The following is a 17,900-nucleotide window of genomic DNA, read 5'->3' on the forward strand; positions in this document are numbered from 1 at the left end:
AAGCTGTAAAATGGAAAAAAATGGAAAAAAATAATTTATTACATACTTACATTTAACATTATAGCCTCAAACACAACATAATTTTTACTGGTATTGCCAATATTTTGTCTGTTATGTTGAGCTGCTTCCATGCTGTCTTGATATGAGTTATGCACCCATAAACACAGCCAATCATATGTTTACAAACATTCCATTTTGGTCTATGGAAGTAAATTTCAATAAACGGAACATGTCTTGGCTGATTAACTACATTTAAGAGGAAAACTGTGCCAATTAGTTTTCTTGCTGAGCCCAATCTAAAACAGTGCAGAGCTAAACTGCTTTAAACCAGTCTAAAAGAGTCCGGGACACCCTGGAGGCCTTCAGTCCACCGAGGTCTGGGAGGTCTCAGATAATGAGTGTTAATAATACAGTAGATTAATGCTGCAGATCTCAACATCTATTCACTAATTGTTAGATTTGTCGCCCTGAGACCAAATGGCTCAGTTAAAAAGCCACGAAATCTGTTTATCTCTTCATGTGGAGGCCTAATGAGGCGGAATTATGATGCATGATATTATTTGCACAAATTTGTTTATGCTTATGTGCTTTATGTCGGTTTTCATGTTATTTTACACAGATTTGTTCACAGTCGCCATGGTTCAAGGCAGATCTGTGCGCATGGGAGATGCTTTTTCTTTTTTCTTGGCACAGCTTGAAACAGTGCTTTTGAAGCTGAAGATGTCTTTGTTTACAGAAACGAGTCCTTTGGGTTTGGGTTAGCTTTACAGTAGCTTTGATTCGCTGGTGTTAACTAGCGTCCGTGTGTGTTCTTCTCAGAATTAGAATTCCTTTTATAAATCTTAGCTATTCCCTAAGCTCTGATGGAATTAGACACTGGCTAAAGTGGGACAGGCTTTGTCCTAGTAAGGCTTTGCTCTAATGTGCTTGGCTGGATTAGACAAGACACATTCTAAGAGTCACAGTGGAAAAATTAGGTATAATATAATAATGTAATACAATAATAATATTCAGTGCAAATAACTGGAAAACCCATTCGCATTTCATTTCCACTGACTGGTCACTCAATGAGCTATACCCACAGTACTGTGCAAGAGTCAGCTACTACCACTTGTTTCAAATTTCCAGTCAAACTTCCATTTATTAGATATTATATTATTAAAGGAGAGTAGATATAAGAAAATCTGCTCACACAAGAAAGGAAAAGTCAAAGAATAAGAGTTTCCAAACTGGAGTTATGCCAGAAAGACTCAGGAGGCAAGAGTGAAGGAGGACAATTTTTAGTGACCTCAGTAGAATTTTACATGTTGAAAAATAACAATTCAGACATTAAAGAGTCTTTGGAATAGGTCATGTCTTTGGTCCAGGTCTTAGAGCATCAAGATCCTCACTGATCCTGCCGGAGATAGATGGCAGGGGCGGAGCCTACCCCCTGGACAACCACACAGGGACCCAACTGGTGGTGGTGGGGAGGAAGGAGGGGAATGTCAAAACATAGGCACCTGAAAGCAGCAGAATAGGCATGTAAGTCGAGTAATTTTAACAGTTGTAGGCCTGTGATTGGTCAGGAATAATGAATGAATGAATGAATGATGTAGCATTAGAGTTGTCCTGGCAGAATTTTTGCTTAAGCTTCCATTTCAAAAAATGATTAAAAGTTACAGAGAATATGGGACCAATAACTGTCCAACACCTGGTAGACCACCAAAACTGTCACTATCAGATGAACAGTACGATGTATAAAATACAAACTTACAAAAACAAAATACAGTAAAAACCTATGATATCAATTAAATACGTAGCCCACTTACTCACACCCCCAACTTTATCTCCCCCAACCATGCCATACAACGTATATGGTTAAAGACCTAACGCATCTTCAGATCAGTAGGTAGTGTGTTCCATTGCTTAGTAGCTTGTGTAGAAATGTTGTGTAGAAATACTACAATGCCCCCTGGAGGCAGACCTTGTAGCCCTGAACTGACCCAGATGGACAGGCCACCCCAGAGACCAGACCTCATCATCACTGAATATGTTTGGAATTATTTGGAAAGTAAGCAAACAGTGCAACCAACTTCTGAGACTGAATTAGGAAAGTGTGGGAAACTATCCCCGCAGATTTATTTGAATGATATGCCAAAAACATCCAATGAAGTGTGCTTCTGTAGTCAGAAGCTGACCACTGATGAAGGTCCAGAGGATGGCTAATACATACTGAGCATCCAGAGATAAGCCACAGTCTTGAAATGTACATCAGCAAGGTAAAGAATCTAGATATTTACTGCAAAAAGGTTGCATTTTCAAAACTGTGGTGAGATGAGACTTTCTATCTGATTCTGTAGGTGATGTAACTGTCTTTTTTACTGGCCTGCAACATTGGTGTACACTGCTGGGTGGAAGATCTGCACCCTATGATTTTAAGCTTTTATGAATTTATATGATTGGCAGGCAGCTAACACAGTTTGTTCTACTTGATCGATAGAAGAAACGTTCAAAGCCGGCCGGCTGGGGAGTTCTGGCTGGGTAGGTCGGAACTGAGGAATCTTTAATTGGTTTATAAGGGAATTCTTCCTCTCATGCCAGTGATATCATGCTGTGATTTCTTAGAGGACAGGAAATAATTAGGGCTAAATAAATATGATGGCGTCTATGACCTCAATGACCATAACATAAAAACATAAAAACATAAAAGACTGGCTCACATAAAGGCAAATATCATATCCTTACCACTGCGCTGCAGTGTTTTCTCTTTGGATAGGTAGTTTGATTTTTCTGGATGCTACAAATATGTATGTTTGGACTTGTTTATTTGTTTGTGCCAGCTGGGTGCATTAACAATTCTCAGACATTGTGTGTGCACACTGATGTCCTTTGTGCTCTTTGCAACAGAAGAGTCTTGCAAGTCGATTTCAGGTGTGAAAGGGTTTTATTTGGGGTAGTCCAGCACTCTTCGTCAAAACAGGCAGGGGTCAAAACACAGGCAAGCAAAATAAGAAGAATATCCGTAGTGAAAATCCAGGAAGACAAGCAGGGGTCAAAACACAGGAACAAATAAACAGTGGAGGAGAGTGTGTGGAGCCAGTGAGAGTCCAAATGAAGTCTCCCCAGAGGAGGGTGGACGCCATGACAGCAATAGGTTTTCTGTAGAGTTGGCATCAGTTATGTGTTCAGCCCTGACCAAACATAGCAAAGTGTTTATTAAAATGGAAACAGGGTGCGTTGGACACTCTGTTGTGTTATGCAAGCACAAACTATGGCAGCTGAGACGACCATTGTTGGCCTCTTTTTCAAAGAATTTTCTGATTAAATGGGTTTAAATACAGGAATGAAGCTACAATAGTTACAGTGAGTTAAAATTAACCCCAAAACATTCCAAGTTTATTTCATACAAAGGCCTATTATTCTGTAAGACTTCAGTGCAAAATAATGGGGCTATTCTTAGGTTATTGAAGTGTGCAATAACTAATGGCTTGTTAAGAGGTAAGTAAATATTAGCTTATTCTATAAAAAAAAAAAATACAATAAAATACTTATGACAAACTTGTCTTCAGTAATTGCGTACACCAATCAACAGCTGCCACATTTGTAGAGGACTTTATTAAAATCCATTGTGTGCACTGCCTTTTTGGTATGGCGGGGTTTATATACACATTGCTTCTGATTGGGTAACAATTCTGACACATCCATTAAATCAGATAAAGAGTACCTCAAAGTCCATTGCACATCATTTTGCACCATTTGTTGTTCAAATTGGAAGCCGCAGCAAAATGGTGCACAATGTTTTGAGATTGGACATGTGGCAGTACCCCTCTAGTCACTGGGGTGGAACCCTCAAGGGTACATCTCAGTACCTTTAGTCAGGGAACATAACTGCACCATAATCCACTGAAATGTTGTACTGGCTCCACACACCCCGTCTCGTCTCGTCTCCAGGCTTTTTATTTTATTGTTCTGTTCTAAAACATTAGAGTATGAAAAGGTACACATACACACTTTTCTCCTGGGACAAACTTAGGTAAAGGACACATTTGGACCTTAAAACCACTGTTGTACCTTTGAGGGAACATTTACATTGTTTGTACCTTAATGAATAAAAATGCACCTGCGCAGTACCTTTATTTTTTTCACAGTGTAGGAGCAAAGAATCAGATCTTATTTGCCATTAAAGACATTCAGCCAATTTGTTTGTGCTTCTTCTCGGGTGGAAATGCCTCTAAAATATCAGCTCAAACTCAGCTGAGATCCCAGCTGTGTGTGAAAGCGCTCATAAAGTTTCAGCTCCTGAAATAAGGTGGAGAATCTCTCCAATCTCCTTTTGTTTTTCCAATGTGGAAAACATCATTCACAACGTCATTTCCTGCAAAGGGCCTTCCTAGACATATATATATATATATATACTATGACAAACCAGACTAATTAATGCAGTTCTTTTTAGACTAAGACTGGATCAGACCTATTAACCATGAATAGACCATTACTCGCTGAATGGGACATGAATAAACATGAAAATGCAAAATATTCAAATGTAAATTTTCCACATCGAAGCTATACAAACTGGGTGTGATGTGACTTTTTTCAGGAATTCTGCCAAGTTGTTCTTCCCAAAAAAACATGTGCTTTCCACTTTGAAAAAGCAAAAGGCAAATGAAAAGTGCCTCATTCAGTCACCCTAAGCATGTTCCAGATCACAGTAATTCAGTTTGAGCTGCTTTTGGAGATGCAGATCCACACGAAGCACAAAACAAATGGGTAGAAAGTGCAAAAATGATCTCATTTGTTCCTCAAAGAATGAGCAAATACTGACAAAGGCTAGGAAACTGGCAGTGGAAGTAGCTTCATCAATTCATACAAAAGCTGAAACTTTTCCACACATAACTCAGATGTTTATAGTCCAGTTTGAGCCCCATTTGAGCCGCTTTGGATATTCTGATACTTTTGATGTTCGAGAAAAAGTTCTAGTTGCTAGTACACATGCAATTCATCATCTTGATTGTCACCATGCCAACATCAGGGATGGCTGTGATTGGTCAGTGAGTTCATGTTGCCAGTGAAAGTTCGCAGAAATCAACCATAGAATGAATAATATAATTTGGCATTTTGGTGTGCAAGATATCATCAGTTGTACACAAGCTCAAATTTGTTTATTCGTCCAGATAAACTAATCGTCCAAATAAGTCCTATGAATAAATGGCGTTTGGTGTGTAAAGGCCTTGAGACTGGATCAGACTGGTTAATTATTTTTTTTTTCTTTCCTCCATTGTAGACAATGTAGAAGTAATACAATGGCACATTATGCAGACTCTAACAGCATGTAAAATGCCAATGCCTTTTACTTGATCTGTTCACTATTGCTTCTCGTTTCAAATGCGACATTTATTTCAAGAACACATCAAGAGTTAATCATATTCATTAATGTAAATTGGCCAAAATGGAACTGAATTCATTAGCTCGGTAATTGTTGAGGCATTAGTATGTGACATCTCAAACGCTGCTCTGATGTCAGTCTCTCATCTGTATTCGTGATTCCAGAGGGACTGAATTAGGCTTTATTTATTAAAATGTGACATTAATTAGGCACAAATACGGAGTAATTTTTTTTCTTTATACCTTTGATATTTTGAAAATGCTAGACGAAGTGTACCTTTAAAGGGTATTTTGTGACATTACTCTTCATTTACTTAATCATTTTTTAATTTTTTTTTTACAATGGGTAAAGTTTGATTAATACTTAGTCTTCATAGTTGATACTTACTTAATAGATTTCATAGACCAGTGGAGAACTTTCTGGACCTTCTGTGAAATAAAAGAATGAAGAACATGCTTTTCATTCCAAAATGTTCATTTTTACTTTATTTTTACTTAATATAAACATCCGGCTTCTTGTATTTAAACTCTGCACGTGTTGTAGAAATACTCTTATTTCAGGTTTTGGTTGAAAACACAAGGTTTCAATCTTAAAACTTAGAAAATTAACCAGTTAAAATTTTTCTACATGGTATCTAGGTAGATACAGCCAAGCGACCAAAAAATGGCATTTTTATTTTCCAAAAGATGGGCCAATTTTTTGGGAACAAACATCACTCTAGGCCTTCTGGAAGTTCTAGATAGGTCAATGACTTTGAGTACAAATGGTAGCCGGAACAAGTGTCTCAAAAGTCAGTTGTTTGAAATGGTCAACAGCAGCAGCTAAAAGAGTGCTTTACTGAAAGAGCAAAACTGATACCTACAAAGTAAAATATATGTTATGTCTATGTTTCATTTAAAATGGCCAAAAAATGTTCATGTGAATCATTGTTATCTTCCTGCTTAGAACGCCTTGGGGGCTTATAGAGCCAGTAAAAATTTCTACCATGCCTTTTTGAGGGGCTTCCCCACCCCCACCCCAAATAGACAGCTCTTATCAACATCCACGTTTTAGAGACTCGGTGGTGTCTTTTCAGGTTGGGAGGAAGTTCCAACACGTGGTCACTTTTGATTGGTCAGAATGGGCAGCTCTTGATTTTTAACAATACTCTTAAAAAGGATCTTTAAGGGTTCTTCAGTAAAGACAGTGGCCCAGTATAGAACTATAAACATTCAAAGAACCATTTGCTTGCTTGCAGGATTCTTTGCCCCATTAAATGGTTCATCAGATTGATGGACAATGTGTCACACATGGTTCTATATAGAACTTCAAAAGGGTTCTCCTATTGTCACAATGTCAAGCTTGTAACAATAGAGGAACCCTTTTTGGTGCTATATAGCACTTTTTTCCAAAATGTTCTATATAGAACCATATACTCTTTAACAGAGTTGTATGTGTAAATGTATTTTGAAAAGGGTTCTATGTATCACCAAAATGGGTTCTTCTATTCTTACAAGGATAAAACCATATCCAACACATGCCCCATCGGTCTGTAGAACTATTTCACTATGCAACAAACCTTTTAAGCATTCCAATTGTTCTTTGAGTGGTTCTATATAGAACCATTGCCTTTACTATGGAACACTTGAAGAAACCCTTTGAAGAAAAGGGCTTTACATTCTTAAAATGATGGTTTTTCAAAGGTTCTTTAGTAAAGACAGTGGCTCTATATAGAACCATGAACACTTAAAGAATCCTTGAAGGAACTGTAAAGATGATTAAAGGAACCATGAATGGTTCTTTAGTTTGGGGGAAACTGTGGGGCAGATGGTTCTATATAGAACCTTTTTTGAAAACCATGATTTAACCACTGTTGTCATATTTTCTCTTTGATTTTTTGTAAAAATTATGTAAAAAGCCTGAAAAAGCCTTTAAAATGTTTAGAACTTGTTTATAGCCTCCTCTTCCTCGAGGAACTGGCATCATCAGGAAATAAGATGTCTGCAATGTCCCTAAGTTTGTAAACACTCAGCCAGACAGCTCCACTCTTCCACTTCAGTATCCTCTCTTCCTCCATCCCTCTCTTCTTCTTGGCTCATCTTCCTCCCACCCACACTTTTTCACTCCTCTCTAGCTTGTGCTTCTGCACCGTCTACCTCCTACTGACTGTTTAAGAAGCAGGACCAGTAAGACTGTGTGTGCTTCAGAATGAGCTGTACTGTATTGTTCGACCCTCTCTTGGCTCTCAGTCTCAGCAGACTGGCTCTTATCACTGTCGTACACACTCGCACACACTTATGAGAGCAAAAACAAGCGAACTAACAGGAAATGTCAACAACAACAAAGCTTGTGAATATTCTTGTTTCAAAGGTCAATAAAACAAGTCTAATAATAATAATGATAATAATAAAATAATAGTCCATGGACTGGCGACCTGTCCAGGGTGTATCCTGCCTTCCGCCCAATGACAGCTGGGATAGGCTCCAGCACCCCACCGTGACCCAGAAGGATAAGCGGTTTAGATGATGTATGTATGTATGTATGTATAAAATAATAATAATAATAATAATCTAGAAAAGTGCATTACCTGTGCAAAATACAGACTGATTGTGCAGCTTAAGCAGTTGCTAGGCGGTTGCTAGGGTGTTGCTGAATGGTTACTATGGTATTTTAGGTGGTTGCAAAGGTGTTGATAAGTGGTTGCTATCTCAGGTGGTTGCTATGGTGTTGCCATACGTTACTATGGTATTTTAGGTGATTGCTAAGGTGTTGATAAGTGGTTGCTACGGTATCCCAAGTGGTTGCTAGGGTGTTGCAACATGGTTGCCATGGTTCACCACATGGTTAATAAGATGTTTCTAATGTAGTTGTATCAACATTACATATGTTGGGTGCAACATTTGCACCCTGTTCATTCCTATGGGGAAAAATAAATAAATAAATAAATAAATAATAATAATAATAATAATAATAATAATAATAATAATAATAATAATAATAATAATAATGCACTGTAAGCCTGGATAAGTTGAATTTACTTAAATAATTTGAGGAAACTGGTTGCCTTAAAAAATGTGTAATGTGTAATGAAAAATTAAGTTAGAATAACTATAATTTTTGAGTTTGGCTAACATAAACATACATTTGTGCAACTCATAAATTTGAATGATTTTGATTTAAAATCTTGAAACTGCAATTTAACTATGTTTCATTAGGCAATTCAGATTTTTTTTTTCTAATCAAGTGATATTGACCACTTTGCTAAACACTGAAGGGTTAACCTTTACTGTGAACATGGTCACTGACCAAAATAAATGCCCACTCATCAGCAAAGAGAATGATAACCTTCACTCTTAGCCAACAACACAATGTCAGGCAGCTGAGTAAAGCATATATAAAAAACATACGCCTGAGGAAAAGCCAGCCTGGGTGGAATGAAAGCACACTGATGGTGAGTAAAACAAAGGGAAAGAAACATTTAGTATGCAAATAGATGAGCCAGGAGCCAATGAGAGAGAAATACATGTTTTATCTAATAAAATCGTGTTAACAAAGCAAACATGTAATTATATTTCACAGCTTACTTAGCTTCACTCAGTTTCACACATTTGTTCAGCAACTTTAATGAGAAAGAAACAATTAAAACCAACAGAAATGTTGTCATTTTTTGAACGTGGGATTTCAAAGTTGCCATAGAAACAGACTAAACTAAATAGCAATAAGTTAATTCAACTCAAAAATGTCATTTGGGTGTACAAAATCATCAAAAATGTTCCCTTAACTTAAAATTGTTGAGCAATATGTGAGTTTTATGTATAACTGACTTAATTTATTTGAATTAGAAGTTTAGATGACAGTGTGTAATTTAGCAATGATTGTACTAGAACTGTATGTTTAATCAAAAAGCTGCAGACCACTGCCAATTACATCAAACATTCCAGTGTTGGAATGGTGTCTATATCTCAAAAACTGTGGGACAAGTTAGCAGACAAAAATAAGAAAAAACAAGAAAAAGGAGAAGAAGAGGTATGTTAATTGGATAACAATAGTTAATATAGTAGCTCAGACGAAGTGGCCTTCCAGGGAGAAGTGGAACTGCAGGAAAAAAAAATAATAATAATTTACAAATGTAATAGAACTGTTTCTTTAGTTTTGCTCTGAAGCTACAAGCCGAACGTAGCTAAAACGAATGGAAGACTATTATCCAAAACAGAGATGGGGACATGAGTCAGTGACCAAAACTTGAGTCACGATGATATCTCATGTTGGCTGACTCGTGACTCAACTTGGACTTCAGACTTAAGGCTCATGAAATTTCAACCTTTCATTATCAATCTTGTGTGAACACCAGGTTTATTATGGAGCTTTTCCATCTACAAAAAACCCTTAAATGGCCAGGACCCATCAGTGGGCCCAAAGGTGTGTAACACATTCCTATAACTTAAAAATAGCCCAGCCAGTTTGCACTGAAGTCCCTGTAGTTACTGAATAATAAGTATGTAATAAAACCTGTGATTTTAATGGTTTAAGGAAAGAGACAATATGAAATGGTTGGCTAGCATGTAGTTTAGATAGCATATGCACTAGCTAGCACAGTTGAAGTTATCATAACATTACAGATTACATTTCTTTAAAATTTACTAGTGGATGGTAGATTAGTTATTAGCAGACTTGCTATACAGATTAACTGACCATTTCAAGAGTTTTATGATTTTTCTGTAACGTCGGGTCAAACTTGACAGGTTTTAAGTAGAGGGTTACTTTGTATAATGCAATGTGTCCAGATATTGAGACTTAATGTGGACTTGCACCCCAAAGATTTGAGGCTCGCACCACTAAGAATCGAATCAGACTTGCACCCCAAAGATTAAGACTCCACTCAGACTCGTGTCACAAAGACTTGGACTCGCATGAGGCAACTTGCAAGTATTTCTCACTTCAAGTCTCATTGGTTGATATTAGCTTCTATTAAATTGGCCGTGTAGCTTGTGTGCAAAACTAAACGCATATTTTGAACACCAAACATTCCTTCACTGACTGACTGTATTTAAGGGGATGGAATTACTATGCAAGTTTGATTTTTCTACATATTTTTTTTTGTTGTTGTTGTTTCTTTTCTACTATTCCATTCAAAGTCCACAGATCAAATATGTAGGGGAAAAATTGGTGCCTTCAGATGGGAATCAGATGAGACATTGTTGTTTAGCATTTAGATGTCCATAATATGATTCATAACATGATAACTAAGATGTCCATAATGTGAATGATGAGTAGGTGTGTCCACACATTTGACTGGTATTGAATACAAACTGTTTTTCATTCCATTCCAAACTTCTTTCTCCTTATATGGATGTTGAACATGCATTTTAATAACCCACCAAATCCCTCAGTCTCCACTCCTCTCTGAGTACAAATCTCCAGCTTTTTCCTCCTGCAGGAAAACGTCCATTCGGTGCCACTTTTATTCCCCAGGAACTGGAATATTGCACTGTCGGTCATGGTTGAAGTGTAAAAGCCAGTAAGTTTGAATTACGATTATGCAAATGACCTTATCAGGCTTGGCAGAGAGCTTTGCTATCAGTAGAAATCATCCATGCACGCTTTATCAAATTTCTGATTTATGCCTCGGCCCTCGTGAATGAACTAAGAACAGTCCTTGGGGCGATATTTAAGTTAGATATCATCTGCGTTTAAGAAAAAGTTCTTTTTTTAATCTGCTTTCAACAGATGAAAGAGTATATTTTTATTCTTCTATGTGAAAATCCCAAACCGGTGATCTTGTTTTTTTTTCCAGGCATTTGGCTCTAATGGAAAAAGCACACTGTGCCAAGGGAATTTAGTACCCCCTTTAATGTGGCACATTGACTATCTGCACCAGTTGGATATATTGCTATCATTACAGTGCTCCGCTAGATATAAGAAAGGAGTGAATGCATTTTATAAGCCTGGAAAAAAGGGCATTACCTGCCATCATAAAGTAGATGCCTTTTGAAAGAAGCCCTGGCGTGACTTGACGGAAACAGACATGCATGGGCAAGAGATGGAAGAGGAAAATGGAAACAGAAGTCGAATTACATTAAAGCACATAGAAGGCCATTAAAATTCCTCAAAGAAAATGCCACTGGGGGCATTTTACATTCATTCTTCTAAAGATAGTAGATTCAACCAATGCATACAGTTATACCAGAGGATGGCATTGTTAGAAGCGTGCATTGTATGCAATTGTGAGAATGTAATGTTGAAATGATCCAGCATCCACTCCATCCAGAGAGCCCCATCCATTTTTGGCGAATGCACCATGAACCTGCAGCACAGATTATGGGATTTCTGCTGAATACTGTGTTCTCCTCGTGGCTGATGGATCTGTATATACACTACTGTGCAAACCTAATCACATTAGTAAGGCAACTGGCAAGGCATCCTACTAGAGCATTTGATATCTATGTTCAATTCAATTCAGTTTGGATTTATATACAGTGCTTTTTCCTACAGAACTTGTCCCAGAGCAGCTTTCGAGAAATGCAGGTCCCAGTGGCAGTTCTCCGAGGGACCACAGTTCCAGCTCAGGGGTCAAATCGATACCTCTGAGAGCTCAGATAACCGTCTACTCTTAATTAAAGGTCACTGTGAAAACGCCATCTATAACAGGCGTGACAAAGATAAACTGAGAAGAGCGCGACTTTGAAGTCATCACTGTTAAGGCTAAAAGCCTTTAATCAAGTGGACGCTAACCCTGCTGGAGATCTACTTTGTGGTGAAGTTTAGTTCTGGCCTGCATCTAAAGCCTTTGCTTTTGCACTGGAATTCAGTATTTTGTGTATGCCATGTCCTGTTTATCAGTACTTTAACAAGTAATAATAGTATGAATGAGTGCATCCCAGTAAAATACCTTTGTGAGGTATTTATTAAAGCAATAAGCCATGAGGCTGTGCGTTACTGTGATTTTATCACAGGGAAGGGTGTTCTTAGGCACGGCTTGAAGGGGAGTGCCTAAAACTCCCTTCCTTATGATAAAATCACTGTAACGCACAGCCTCAAGTGGCTTATTGCTTTAATAAAACGGCAACCAGCATGAAGTTATTATTATTAATAATAGTGTGGAGTATGGTATTGTTGCCAAGCCACCATGGACCACTGAATGTGGAGAACGTTTGGTTGCCACAGTACACTGTGGTCATTTCATGATATTCAACTTTTTGTTGAATAACAATGAACATATGATAAAACAGCACTGTTTAATACAAAAACTTTCACTTTATAAGTACTTTTTGGTCCAAATTACCACCGAGTCTTATTTAGCACCAATCCAGTGGCGCCCCTCTTCTTACACTGGGGCTGAATCACAAATGGCTCCCTGCTCCCTACATAGTGCACTACGTAGGAGTTTATATACTGGATGCTGCAGCCCAACAGAGCAAAATATAGCTAAACAATAGTCATTTGGGACTCAATAGTGCACTGTTTTGCTGTAGAGGCTAGGATTTCATAGCTAGCTCACTATTTAGGGAGTACGGAGCCGTTTGGGATTCAGCTTTGGTTTGACACGACTTCTGACTGAAACACAGACATTTGAAGTGACGTTGTTTAGACTTTTATACTGCCGTTTTGCAGTAAATCATATCCTAAGTACTTTAATTCATGCCTGTGATATTAATGATGGAGTTGTTTAGGCTGTTTGCTTTTTTAGCCTGTTAGCTAGCTGACCAGCCTAGTTCTAGTTAAAAACACAAGTCATCTGCTCCTCAGTTTAAACAAAAAATGGGTTCTTACTTGATCAATATACTCAGTGGTCAATGTGAGCAGCATGAGAGTAAAAGATTATTCCATTAACAGCACAAGGGTTTTGTACTGTGGCTCATGGATGCACAATTCAGTTGGCTTTTACAGTGGTTTCGAACACAGCCAATCAGATTTTAGGACCGAAACTATCCATTTTATAATAGAGCTTTAATAGCTGCACCTGTGAATGATGCAAACCCTCTCAATACCTGCAAAGGTATCCAAATAATGTCCCAGATTTTGAGAAGCTTAACATGTTGCTCTTAACCTTTGCTGACCCTAATGCAATCTGGAATTTCTAAAGAAGTTAATTAGCTGATTCAGGTATGGAGAGTTGTGGTTGTGGTTTAATCTCCACAGGAAGGAATAACTCCAGGGGTTTGTGTTCTTGCCTAGCCAGCTAACTCTACGCTTAGCTTGAACTAACCTTGGATATTGTCTTCAATGATGGTGGATCAGTTTTAACTGGGCTGTTCCATCATTGCAACTTATGCTGCATGCCTAACCTGCACCAGGGCAGAATAAGTTTAGGACTTTGGACCAATCAGGGCCAAGCATCTGGCCAGTCTGGGACAAGCTTCTGATGGAGGTAGACCCTTCTGGTCTTTTTTCAGGCAATTTCTTAGCAATTTGTTGTACTTAGTAAATACTAATGCTATACTTTCTACATATTTAAGCAGTGTGGACATTTATTCATTTCCCAAATGTCACATTTTCACATACAGGACTAATAACTGCCTAAGTATTTAAAACTAAGTTAGCAGACAATTTACTGTGGCTGCACTTGTTAGGTTTTGTGAAGGTGAAAATGAGTCAGGAACCCTGTCTGAGTTGAATGTGAGAACAACTTTTCATCTGTAACTATTTGTGACAATATTAGTAACAGTGCTATCTTGGCAATAACAACAGAAGCCCCCCATTGTGTCCCCTTTGGGTCATCTTTGGGCCAGAAATGTTTCCGTAAGTGCTTTCAACACGAAAACTGTCACATCATTACTAGGACAAAACTTGCTCTTCAAACCAAGGAAGGCACTTTTATGAACATGAAGCTGAGTGTTGAAGCTAAATATAATATTCATATTTGAAAAGTAACAATAAGCAAATTCAAATTTCTAAAGAAGCTGTCCTTAAAGATTTCCCTTCAATATCACATTGAACACATTTACTAAGCAGTGCTAAATGAACAGTGGCCATTTATGCGTACAAGCAGATGGAAGCTCAGTCATGAGGCAAATCAGATCAGGACAGGTGTGTGTTTTTGTATTTAAAGTGGGCAAGAAAGAACAGATGGTTGGTGTGGTTTGGGATTTTGGATGATTATGCACCACTGTGCTGAGCATTGTGGGAAATGTAGTTCAGTGGACATGCTTGAAGGGAAAAGAGGTGCATTCCAATTAACATCCATTATGTTATGGTTAGTTTTTTAGTCTATTCTCTGTAGTGGGTCCCTCCTGTAATTGTCCACTCGTCCATAGGCATGGGCCTTCAGTGAGTTTCGGGATATTCTATTCTTTCAAGCCATTTTATTGTACAATGTAACAGTAATTACAAATTAATTACACAGGTATACATAGTGAGTTCACAGTATTGGCAGTACCAACCACAAATGAGTGACCATCACGTTGATAATAACTACTGCTAGCCACAGAAAATCTTTTAGCACTAAGTCTTGCTGCTTTCCAATTATGTTTTAGGCATGGCAGTCCACTCTACCTGATAAACCCTACCGTTTCCCTCCTATTGATTTTCACGCAAGACTAATGGGAATGTATTGGACACACACAAACACTTTCATTAAAGGCAACTCATCTCGTACCGCAGATGAAAATGATGGGAAATGAAACCCTACAGCATGAAAAAGCGCTTAAAGAAGACCAATTGCAATATAGTACATCTACAGGATCCTTTTTACCCATGAGGCTTTGCATCTGCTCTCCCTGAGGCCCTCTCCCAGGCATAAATGCTCTCTCTGGGAGAAATAGAAGTAGAAATGTATAGAAAGAGAGACAGAAAGAAGGATGTGAAGCTATGTGCTTTTGACTGCAGATCAACGATGGAGTGACTGTCCTAATCAAAGCCAGAATAACGTGTCTGAATGCTGTTGCTGTGATCTTACTAAGAGTGAGAAAGAAACTTCGCATCGGTGCTGACTGGATTTCCACTAATGGCACCAAAGTCCTCATAGCAGAGATATTATCAGAGCATTATTCCCATGGAAACAGTCAAAAAGAAGGTTGAAATTATAGAAACAGCCAAAAAGAAGGATGCAACCATAAAAACAGCCGATAGAAAGGTTGAAGGAAATAGTAGTAAAGGAAGCTGAAACTGTAGAAACAGCCATAAAAAAGTTCAGAAACTGTAGAAACAGATGTTAATAAGTTGGAAACACCATGGAAACAGCCATAAAGAAAGATAAAATCATAGAAATGGCTATAAAGACGGCTGAAACTGTAAAGAAAGCTGTAAAGATGGTTGAAACCATAGAAACAGTCATATAGATGGTTGAAACCATAGAAACCATCATAAAGAATGTTGAAACTGTAGAAACAGTCATAAGGAAGGTTGAAACTGCCAAAGAGAAAGATACAACAGCCAAAGAGAAGGATACAACCATAAAAAACAGTCAATAGAAAGGTTGAAGGACATAGTAGTAAAGCAATCTGAACCTGTAGAAACAGCCATAAAAAGTTAGAAGCTGTAGAAACAGATGTAACGAAGTTTAAATCCATGCGAACCCATAAAGACAGGATAAAACCATAGAAACAGCTGTAAAGAAGGGTGAAACTGTGCAAACAGCTGTAAAGACAGTTGAAACCATCAAAACAGCCATAAAGATGGTTGAAACCATAGAAACCATCATAAAGGATGAAGGTTGACACTATAGCAACAGCCAAAAGGAATGATACAACCATAAAAACAGGCAATAGAAAAGTTGAAAGAAACAGTTTTAAAGAAATTTGAACCTGTAGAAACAACCATGAAAAAGTCAAAAACTGTAGAAACAGATGTAAATAAGTTTGAAACCATAAAAACTGACATAAAGACAGGATAAAACCACAGAAATGGCTGTGAGGAAGGGTGAAACTGTAAAAAACATCTTTAAAGAAACCATAAAACAGCCAGAAAGATGGTTGAAACCATAGAAACCATCATAAAGAAGGATGGAACTGTAGCTGAAGCTGACGAAGAGCTGTGAAGAAGATTAAATCCATGCAAACTGTTGTAAGTAACATTTAAACCATGTAATCACATAGAAAGAAGGTTAGTAGAAACAGCCACCGAGAAGGTATAAACTAGTGGTTACAAGCCCTGGTCTTGGAGATCTACCTTCCTCCAGTGTATAGGTCTAACTACAATCTGCTACACTTGTTCCAGCTCACTAACGTCTTAATAAGTTCTTGACTGGCTGGATTAGATACATTGGTGTGGGCATGGGGAAGGGCCTGCCTTTTAGTTACAGGCTAGAACCAATCTCTGCAGAAAAAGTGGATCTCCAGAAGCAGGCTTGGCTGTTTCTACAGTATAAACTGTAGAAACAGTTGTAAAGAAGGTTTTAGAGCAGTATAGAAGATATAAACTACAGAAACCACCGTAAAGAAGGTTGAAACTGTAGAAAAAGTCGTTAAGAAGCTTGAAACCATATAAAAAACTGCTGTATAAATAATTGTAGGAATATCTGCAAAGATGGTTGAAACAGAAGGCTGGTGTTCTTGTGGAGATATGCACAAAGAGCCAAAGACCGAAAATTGGTTATGGTATTTTTGTCAGTTTTTACAAGAGACTTTTTTAAATATATTTTTGAAATGGCAGTTTAGCTTTAAATGTAGGGCCTTTAGGTCTCTTGTAGGGCCTTCTTAAGGAAATAACTGCCACTAGGACCGCAGAGTGAACAGACTTGCCCATAAGGACTTTCTACCTGAAGCTTTTTATATTATAGGTTTGTTTCAGCATAGATTACATCATGTTTATGCTAATTTGTTCACCACATAGCACTCTGATTTCTGGTAATTAAGATTAAATTGACTAATATAGAGGAAAAGCAGGAATGCATATTGGGTGACCTTTTGTAAAAGCACTTTTGGTATGCATACACACCATTCTGCCTGGGATTAAATGTACATGGGGTCCTGGGGTAATTTCCTCTTTTACAGGTGCTACTCACCCCTGTTTCAATACCGGTTTCAACAAGCCCTCGTCCACTTGGACTCCCCAGCTCCATCTTAAGGGCTGTTCCATTACATTATTAGCTCAAGTGAAGGATGTTAGATGAGCCCTCTGGAGGGGTGAGGGATCGAGTAAACACCAGTGTCGCCTTCAGCAGCAGAACTTGCCCAGAAATCATTGCAACCTGACACAAACTATCTATACTATACTATACATGACTACTGAGCAACTTCATCACTCTGCACTACTCAGTGGCTTGTTAGCATGCTAAAGGCTACGTAGTAAACCAAAAAGAAGGGCATTTCACCATCGTTCTACTCCAACTTCATAGCCAGATAAAGCAATTACTAACACACATTATGTACATTATGCTCAAACTTCTTAAAAAATGTTTTGCATTGCAAAGTTTGCATGGCTAGCTGATTAGCTCACTGGGGCTAACTTGCTGATGGTGAGTGCATTCTATTCCTCACTGTCCCCTCCTCCATTTTTGCTGTGAGTGTGTAACATAGATATGACACATATCCGAGTGGTGAGTCAAAGTTGGTAACGGCAAGATAAAAAAAGCGGATTAAAGGGGGTTTCAGTGATTTTATTTACCTCTGAATAGGCC

The sequence above is a fragment of the Colossoma macropomum genome, unplaced genomic scaffold (assembly GCF_904425465.1).
Source record: "Colossoma macropomum unplaced genomic scaffold, Colossoma_macropomum, whole genome shotgun sequence".
Lineage (NCBI taxonomy): Eukaryota > Metazoa > Chordata > Actinopteri > Characiformes > Serrasalmidae > Colossoma > Colossoma macropomum.